This window comes from Diadema antillarum, unplaced genomic scaffold (genome assembly GCF_040938485.1).
Source record: "Diadema antillarum isolate AM-2024a unplaced genomic scaffold, OU_Dant_1.0 seq00000364_RagTag, whole genome shotgun sequence".
Lineage (NCBI taxonomy): Eukaryota > Metazoa > Echinodermata > Echinoidea > Diadematoida > Diadematidae > Diadema > Diadema antillarum.
The window spans coordinates 524,741-534,908 of NW_027271365.1; positions in this window are offsets into that span (position 1 = coordinate 524,741).

The following is a 10,168-nucleotide window of genomic DNA, read 5'->3' on the forward strand; positions in this document are numbered from 1 at the left end:
GAGCATTTGCCCATTTATCATGGTCTCTTCATTCCATCTACCAGCAGTGTATGCCATGGTATAAAAAACATGCTGCCTTTATTATATTGTCCCCTGTGATGTTGTACCAAGGACACTAAAGTCTGCCTGACAATGAAAACAACAACAAACATTATTACAGAGTTTCAGCTTACCGTATGCCCTTAAAACAAGCCGCACAACAATGGCGTCACATGCAGACATTGCAGCATTAAATATTCCATTCAAACTTGTGACACACACACAAAAAAATTAACTCCTACATTATTAGTCCAAATTTGACAATCCTTTTTGGAAAGGAAAGACTAGACTGCTACTTCCCTGGCTTTCAAATACACATGCTGTAGCACAGTGCTATCAATGACTCTGAAGTGATGACCTCATCACCTCGGACATCCACTTGACTGGTCCTATACTGTACACAAAACAACCATAAGCAAGCACCACTACACATGCAATATGTTTTGATGGTGTTTTCAATAAGTATTAATGATGTTGGTACAATAAATTAAACATGTTTCTTTTCAGATAAACCACATAAAATCACTTCAGTGAGGGGAAAACCAACTATATCAGATCATCTGGCATATTTTACTTGTTTTCCAGTTGGATTGCGTGGAGTTGTGATAGCAAGTGTGAAGGAGATAAATAGCAGCATTATTGTTAATAAGTTTTTCAATCATTCTCTGACTGACATCATATTTTAATAAAATATTGGTGTTTCTCTGTAAAAATTGATCAGATAAATTCATCGCCTTGTCCTGAGCGGTTTGAAGGTACATGTAGGTCACATAATGTATGTTGTGCGTAATTACAAAGGTTTCGTATTGTTACTTTCTGATAGGTGCTGTGACATCAGAAGCGACAGTTTATCGCCCTTTCTAAGCATTACCGTTGAGGGCGATGATGTTTTGGGGGGAGGAGCTAATTTACGTTGGGTTCAATGTGTTATGGTCACTAAAGATCACTGTTATTTTGCTGTTTTCACTCAATTTGCCAGATGGTATTAACACACGGATGTCACTTGGGTGATTGATTTTGTTGACAGTGAACTTTAGTAAAGTGCCTCAATATGTCACTAACAATGTATGACAGGCTGGTTGTAACTACAAATCACCAGTCAATGACAGGCTAGTCGTGACTACAAGTGACCAGTCTATGACAAGCTGGTTGTAACTACTAGTCATCAGTCAACAACAGGCTGGTTGTGACTACAAGTGATCAGTCAACGACAGGCTGGTTGTAACTACAAGTGATCAGTCTATGACAGGCTGGTCCTGACTACAAGTCATCAGTCAATGACAGGCTGGTTGTCACAACAAGTGATCGGTCAACGACAGGCTGGTTGTAACTGCAAGTCATCAGTCAACGACAGGCTGATAGTTAATATAATTTTATGGTCATCAGATCAATGACAGTTGTGACCACATGACACGAAGAGTAACACTGGTGTTGATGAAGACTTGACAGCCGAGCTCAATGTAAGTGAGAAGCTACAACCCGGACCGGACGAAACCACCCACCTAGTGCACCTACCTGTTACGAGTATCAATGTCCTATTTGGCACCTACATGTACCTACCAGGATACCGCAACTGGGCAAGGCACTCTCCACCAAGTTGACAGGCAGTACGCGAAGTGAGTGGACATTTCAGCCATTACAACAGTGGTGATCAGTGGTGTTAAGTCTGCGAATGGTAGGGTTATGCATCATGATGACATCAATCCTGAGGATTCCGCGAGCCAATGTAGAAAGTGTTCTACTTCATCCACATCTTCCGGGCTAAAGGTCATGGCTAGGAGGGCAGGCCTGGAGATAGAGGCAGCGGCCTAAGCTCAGCGACAAGAATTCAAGCTGGAGGAACTGCAACCCAAGCAACGCAAGGCTCAGCTAGCGCTGAGAATAGAGCTGCAGGTTGCACAAGCACAAGAGAAAGTATACCAACAGGAAGATGTTGCACTTCAATCACCTGTTGAGCAGGAAAGTTCCCATAAGAAGCCACCAGTTGTGCATACTTCTACTCCTTCGCGCCCTGTTGCAGCAGTGAATACTTCTGCAAGGCCAGACGAGGAGAAGACACTACCATACCCTCCTTCAGAGATGCTGTTCTCTTTGAATTGCTACAAGAAGGACAGCAACAGCAACAGCGACTGCTAGAATCAGTATCTCTACCTCATGTCGATCTCGAAAAGTATAAAGGGCATCCCTTAAAGTTTCATGAGTTCTGGCATGGGTGTCACTTGGGTGATTGATTTCGTTGACAGTGAACTTTAGTAAAGTGCCTCAATATGTCACTAACAATGTATGAAACTAAGAAGCAGATACGATTAGCAACAATGTTCACCATTTCACGTCAAATTTAGCATCATGAAAACAATAGGTCCCTACTGAAGAGTCCCATAAAGAGTTCCTGCATCACCTCTATGGTATCACTATTTAAATATAAGAAGGCAATCTTGTCCAAGACTTCCAAGTACTGAAAGAGCGTGTTTATACAGAGAAGCAAAATACGCGCTCATGCCGGCTCATGCCGGCTCATGCGAGAGGACCTCTCGAATTTTGCTCTGTATAAACACGGCGTATGCCGGCATACGCCGCCAAATGCAGGCTCATGCGAGAGGTTCCGTCCGCCACCTTTTGAGGTGGCCGATGCGAGAGGAGCCTCGCGTATTTTGCTGTGTGTTTATACAGACGACCGAAATTTGAGAGGTAACCGGAGTGTGTATTTTAATATCTGTCATGATCGATATCAATCGATCGCTGCAGAATCAGTCCCATTCTTTCATTTTTGTTTGCGCCATTATTTTCGTTGTTTGGCCGGGTGGTTGTCAAGAGGAACGTTACAAGAATGACCTTCAAGCTTGGTGGTCCTAATGACTTGGCCGGCGCTTGATTTTTTCTTTTTTTCCCATCATGCAATAAACTGCACTGCGAACGTGACCTATGCTTGACCCCAAAATTCGAGAGGTCCGGTTCAGCTGAGGTCCGCTCGCATCGGCTCGCATCGGCTCGCATGAGCCGGTATTTTGACTTCTGGAAATAAGCGCTCATCGTGCGGGAGGTAAAATACCGGCTCATGCGCGCCGATGCGAGAGGCTCCTGTATAAACACGCACAAAGAAAACCATCAAAATAAGAACACACAAAGGCTATATATCATGCAGTAACAGCTTGCACAAAAAGTATTATCAAAAGAGAATACCACTTCTATATTCCGAAGCATCAAAATTTGGAGACAGAAGTGGTGGGATACCATCTGAGCGATAACAAGCATACCACGCCCTAGGATTAAGAGATATTGCCATAGAGTCAGCTTGTGACACCCTGACTACTCTCAACAAGTCTTGGCAGACCTTGAAGATGTGGCTGCAGATGCAAATGAAGCTGGGAAGAAAATCCTTGGACATATTCAGAATACCATGAGTGACTGCGCAGGAACATAACTGAAGTGGCACCAACTTCTTCAGCTACATCGTAAGGAAATTTTGGCCTTAGTTAATAAAAACTGGGATAAACTTAGTGAAGATGAAAAGAGCTCCGTAAAGAATTTGACATTTGTTTTTCTGTGGACTAAAATGCTTGGTACAATATGCAGAATTGTCAGGGTAAGAAAAAAAACTCTTGCAGAGGTTGAGGAGAAAATATTTGAAGGGAAGGGATCAGGGCTGCTCTCAAGGACTGGCATTGAAGTATGAAAACAGTGTTGAGATTGAGGCAAATGAAGCACTATCATGTTTGCTCTTAACAAAACAGGGGAATGGTTGGACAGAATGAAGGAAGCCAGAACTGCAGCAAAGAGAGATGACAAAGAAGTTCCATGGAAGGGTGGAAACAGTGTCGACAAGAAAAGGAGGGCACTCAAGGAGAAACAGAGGGAAAGGGAGGCCAAGGCACAGTGCCCAATCAGAAAACTCAAGAAGTTTACAACAGACATTCGATACTTTGGACTGTGGCAGAGTGAGAGGGAGGTGGTAGAGATGCTGTCTTCTTTAGTCTTCAAAGACTGAAGCTCTGACCAACATATATTTGCCTTTTATAATAGCGAAAGGGCAATTCCTTCGCATGGACTGTTACGGCCGACAAAGTAAAACATTACATTCATATCATTTCCATATTTGAAACCACGTCTGTTGTGTATACATCACAATTACATGTAACACAATGGTGTACATTCATGTCATGTCAAAACGACTGGTTACAAGACTAGTGTGCAAATAAACCAGGGACACACATGTGAACTGCAGACAACTTGTGTCATGTCTTCTTTAATGTCTACCCTAAAGACATTACAAATTGGCGACGAGGATGGGATCGCCGTCTGTTGAGAAAAGTGCCAGAACTTCAGGGGACTTTAGAAGTTCCAGATAAGCTGAAAACTGGAAACAATGGAACAAAATTGCCTGCAGAAGGGGATCTTTTAGAACTGGTGGCATACAGCTTTGCAGTGAGTAACAATGTGTGTAGTTACAAACCTGTGCAACATCCCGATTCAGCTGATTCAGCATGGTTGCATGTGCTGTGTGTGACTGAATCCTTATCCTGCTTACCGCACCACGCACCAGCATTGAGTAGCAAAATGGCGACCCCCATTATCGGCAGACTAGGCCAGTTTGACAGGGCGAGAGAGCCGTTCACATCCTACATTGAGCGGATGGACATGTTCTTCATAGCCAACAACATAGTAGAAACTGGTAGTCCTGCTACAGATCCGGCAGTTTCAAACAGGAAAAAGGCAATCCTGCTAACAGAGATTGGACCGGAGCATTATGGTACCCTCACCAATCTTTTGGTGCCAGTTAAACCAAAAGATGCGCCATTTGAGACGATCATCTCCAGACTGCAAGAACATTTTAACCCCAAGCCACTGGAAATCGCAGAAAGTTTCAAGTTTGGCACCCGCAAACAAAAACAAGGTGAGACTGTGTCAGATTTCATTGTTGCATTGAAGAATTTGTCACTGCACTGTAACTTCGGAGAGTTTCTCGAGCGAGTGCTTCGGGATCGTTTTGTTTGTGGACTCTTGGATGAACGTATTCAGTCAAGGCTTCTCAGCACGCCTAAGCTATCGTTTGGGAAGGTGTCTACCCATTTCAACGGCATTGGAGATGCGTTTTCCCTTGTTCAAGTTCCAACCACAGGATGCACCATTATTGGATAAGAACTCCTCTCCAATATCAAATGGTGGACAAACTACCACTGCCCTGACTTTCAGACTGCGATGCCATCGTAGGGGAATCAAGTGCTGCCAATAATGCATCCCGACCAACGCCTCTTCCAACTTGGAAGAAGATGCCAAAATTGAGGTTTACTAGTAATGGATCATCTTTAAAAAAAAAAAAAAAAATCTGTATCAAGTCCCAAATGTGATGAAAAGTCAACCTCAAAAACAGTCTCTTACCTTCATCATAGAATAGCCAAAGCGACCCCAAATAGCTTCGTAGACTGTTTATAGTCAGTGTTAACTTTGTAAATGCTTAAATGTGAGATACAATAATTTTTCTCAGATATTTCTCAGGACACAGTAACTTGGGCAATTTCTTCCTGAAAGAGCAATAAATGAAATAAAAATTAAAGCATAAGCAAGTAACTATACAGAAAGAGTCTTTTGGCGTAAGCACTGTACAATGTAATATTTATTTCAATAAAAAAATTATCTTATTTGATTACATCATCATTGGCATTGGATTAGTCATTTCTGCGGACACTGGCAAGGTACTGGATCGCCACGTTCTCTCATGGGTGTGTGAAGGGCAAAATGAAGAAAGAAGAATATGAAATATGGCACAAGACTCATGTGCAGGAAGGAAGGTGTCAGAGAAATCAGGATGGTTCCAGCAACTCGATGGAGACCGCTGCAGTGGTTGTATTGTGGAACAAGTCGGTAGATACTCACAAACTAAAGACATAAGTGGATAGTGGATGATATGCGATGGGGACAGCTCGGCATATAAAGCAGTTAGTACTGTGTATGGGGGGGGGGGGGGGGCAAAGAAGATGAAATAGAGGAGAAATTAGATTGCATTGGACATGTTGGTAAGCGCATGTACAAAGGTGTTGGATAAGATTCAAACCTCCACAAAAGGAAAGTTGGCAGATATAGCAAGGCAGTTGGTGCTGGTGCTGGTCGGTTCACAATGAAAATGTGCGAACGACTTGGTGAGTTGTACCGTAATGCCATCAGGCAAAATACAACTCCGTCAAAAAAAGAAGAGGAAAGAAATGCATGCCTTACCAAAATGTCCAATGCAGTCTGGGCTACTCTATATCATGAGGTCAAGCTCGACGATGATAATGAGAGACACAAATTCTGCCCTTCCGATAGTTGGTGCAATTACAAGAAAGAAAGGAAGATGGAAACTCAGAGACATTACCTGGACTCTATCATTCTTGAGTTGCTGAAACCTCTGTATGTTAGGCTCTCTGACATAAATCTAGGAAACTAGTAAGCCCTGGGAAACTAGAAAGCCCTGATCACTCATTTTTCAAGCATTCCATCACCAATCAAAGACATTGATGGTATGATATCATTGCTCAACACTTTCAATAAGCTGAATGTGTACCCAGGAAAAGCAGAATTCATGTTGTCTGATGAACAATTACTGCACAAACCTGCATACTGCCATTTGTTGCCAGATGCTTCCACCATCAGGCATGACAGCTGCCCACTTCTTTCTGAGAAACTGCAGTGCGGACATTGCACCATATACAGGAGTATATTGGCTACAGCTGCTTCGAAAGTAGCCATAACAACGTCACAGTATGTTCTGTTCCAACATTTACCACGGTCAGAACTGGAAGCTAGATTGAGGACTTCTAAAGCTTCAATCAAAAGCATGAAAAACAAATAACTATGGAGCATAGGATGACAGAGTTCATCAAACATAATGGAGAGGGTTTGCCAGCAGACCAGGCTGATTCTTTCGCCAGCATGCTGACAGACAAAACAGTTTCTCAATATTTGGAGACATTACCCAAAGATTCGCCTCAAAAATACTCTGCCAACAGCAAGTCAAATCATCCACTACAGCACCTAAAGCACTTACAGCGCTGTTCTCTAAATCATCATCTGCTTACTCTCTACTATGCAAATCAGGCTTCCTCAATCTTCCTCATCGAAATACCTTACGCAATTACACCCACTTCACAGATTCATCATTTGGATTCAACACAGACCTGCTACAGCAAATTGTCAAAGAACTCAATTTGGAAAGTGAACCCGATTTCTAAAGGAATGTGTGCATTCTCCTCGACAAAATGAAAGTAAAGAGGCAATATCCAACTTGGAAGTCCGACTGTCTTCTGAGATTATTTGTAGGACTAAGGGCTGAGGTCAAGGCTGTTGAGAAAACCATCAACAACATGGCTGAAATTATAGAAGGAAGGGAGGACAACTCCAGGACCTGTGCAGAACATGTCCAGTCAAATTTCACATCTGGGGTGATCCACCTGGCTTCCTTGTTTGGAAAGCATTCAAAGAAAATACAACAGGCATCATCACTCCTGACCGAACTGTTGGCTGGCAAGAAATAACTTTTTCCCCACATTATCTTATTTTACATGTTTATCACAGGTCATGTCGCTATACCAGCTACAAACTGTTCACATATCTGGTCCATGAAATCCTGGAGAAAGGTGCGTGTGAGGAGGGTCATACCAGACTGTGCAGTTCTCTGGATTAGACAGGAATTCCTGGACCCATGAGGTGTTTATATTGGTTTCAGAGTTGGTCCTGATGATGAGGAGATGAAAGTTATGAAGCAGCTTGCCAGGTGAGTGGAACTGCGATGCGTCTCAAGTATTTTGATAATACTATTGATTCTTTTATTGATTTATTCCTGACAGAAACTCACAAGGAGTGGCTAAAGAGTCTATGCAGACTTTGTGGTGACAAAATACAGACTGGTCGTCAGTATCCAACCCCATTGGCCCAAAAGCCGGAACGCACAAGTTAGGGGCTGTGTATTTTACTGTTGCTACTGTTCCACTAAAACACAGATCTGCCTTGAAGAATATATTTCTTCTGATGCTCTTCAATGCATCTGATGCAAAGATGTATGGATATGGACTGATATTCAAGCAGTTTGTACAGGATATCAACGCTCTAAGGTCAGATGGACTTGATATGATCATACTGAAGCTTTCAGAGGGAATGTGAAAATAGGGCTTGGCCAAGTTGTAGGTGATAACCTGGGCATCCACTCCTTATTCGGGTTTGCAGAAGGGTTTACAGCAAATTTCCCTTGTCGCAGGTGGAAAATGGCAAGAAATGATATCCTATGCAAGACTGTAGAACAAACAGACACGCTGAGAACATTGGAGAACTATGATGATGATCTTTCTCGCAACAATTTGCAAGAAACAGGTATCAAATCTTCATGCCCCCTCAATAGTGTCACAGCGTTCCATGTAGTCACTAACTATGCACAAGATATAATGCATGACATGTTTGAAGGTGTGTGCCCTTTTGAACTTAAGTTGGTTCTGAAAGAGCTCATCAGCAAGGGATATTTCAACATTGACCAATTGAATGCCAGAATTCTCAGTTTCAGTGACATAGATCTGGTAAAGTAAAGTAAGATAGAAGGAGTGACGAGGAGCTGAGAGTTTTATTAATCATCTCACCTGTGTATCTGTAATGCGATGTCTGCGTATGAAAATATCGCGTTGGAAATTTGTGCACAATTGATGGGACAATTAACTCATTTCCAAACATGACTGAGTTAAATCTATTGTTAGACAACACAGGTCACTATTGACAAATATATATGTAAATGAAGTTTTAGTTATATATTGATGAATTTATGAGTTTATCACAATGTTCTTTATTTCTTAGGTAATGGTCCATTTTCAAGAAGTCGTCACCTAGACTGAACGCTTTCAAGGAATCATTTGATGCCGGGAATGTTGAACTGACTGGTGAATGTGATGTTGACAGGGATATTGCAGTCCTCATAGATGCTCTGGAGACAGCTCTCATGGATCAATTTGATGACATGTCAAAGGATGTCCTTGCAGCCATGAAGATACTGAGTTTCAGCTTCTGGCCAAGCCAGCTTCATGATGGTATGACTTGGTTGAAAATGTATATATTTTGTCTCCTTTAACATCTTGAACTATCATGCCATTATTCTGACACATGTCAAAATCAAATGTACTTTTTCAAGCTGCTACAGTAATGATGATACTCTATTCTGACTTTTATTTCATTTTGGCGAGTGCTTCTTTAATCTGTTTTATTTCACAGACTTTGGTGATGGAGATGTCAAAACACTTTGCAAACACTTTGCCAAGACCCTGGAAAAGGCAGATGTGGATGTGAACTCCATTGGCGTAGAGTGGGACATGCTGAAGGTCAAGATGTACCAACCATAAGTGTTGAATGCATGGATAGAAAAAAGATACAGAATTGCACTGTATACAGTACATTAGAACGAGCGAGTCAAGTCACATTTCCATGCTACAAATGCCTTGAGGATTTAACTTGATTGCTGTCCTTTATGTATCTTGGTGAACTGCCAATTCCTAGAATATTTCTTCCTCTCTTAATAGACTCTTCATTTTGTAAGTAGAAAATAAACCATGTGTACACTAAACCTATGACATGGATGGCATGGACGGGTCACCAAAAGAAAGTTTGGCTCTCTCAAGTGAAAAGCCACCTGTTCCGCGTCAGTCGTCCAGAGATCGTAAACCTACGTCAAAAAATGGTCATTAGCAGACCAGGCTGATTCTTTCTCCAGCATGCTGACAGACAAAACAGTTTCTCAATATTTCGAGTCATTATCCAAAGATTCGCCTCAAAAATACTCTGGCTAACAGCAGGTCAAATCATCCACCACAGCACCCACAACACCTACAACGCTGTTTTCTAAATCATCATCCGCTTACTCTCTACTACGCAAATCAATCAGTTTTCCTCAATCTTCCTCATCAAAATACCTTACGCAATTACACTCACTTCACAGATTCATCATTTGGATTCAACACAGACCTGCTACAGCAAATTGTCAAAGAACACAATTTGGAAAGTGACCCTGATTTCAAAAGGAATATGTGCATTCTCCTAGATGAAATGAAAGTAAAGAGGCAATTTCCAACTTGGAAGTCCACCTTGGAAGTCTGACTGTCTTCTGAGATAATTTTCAGGACTG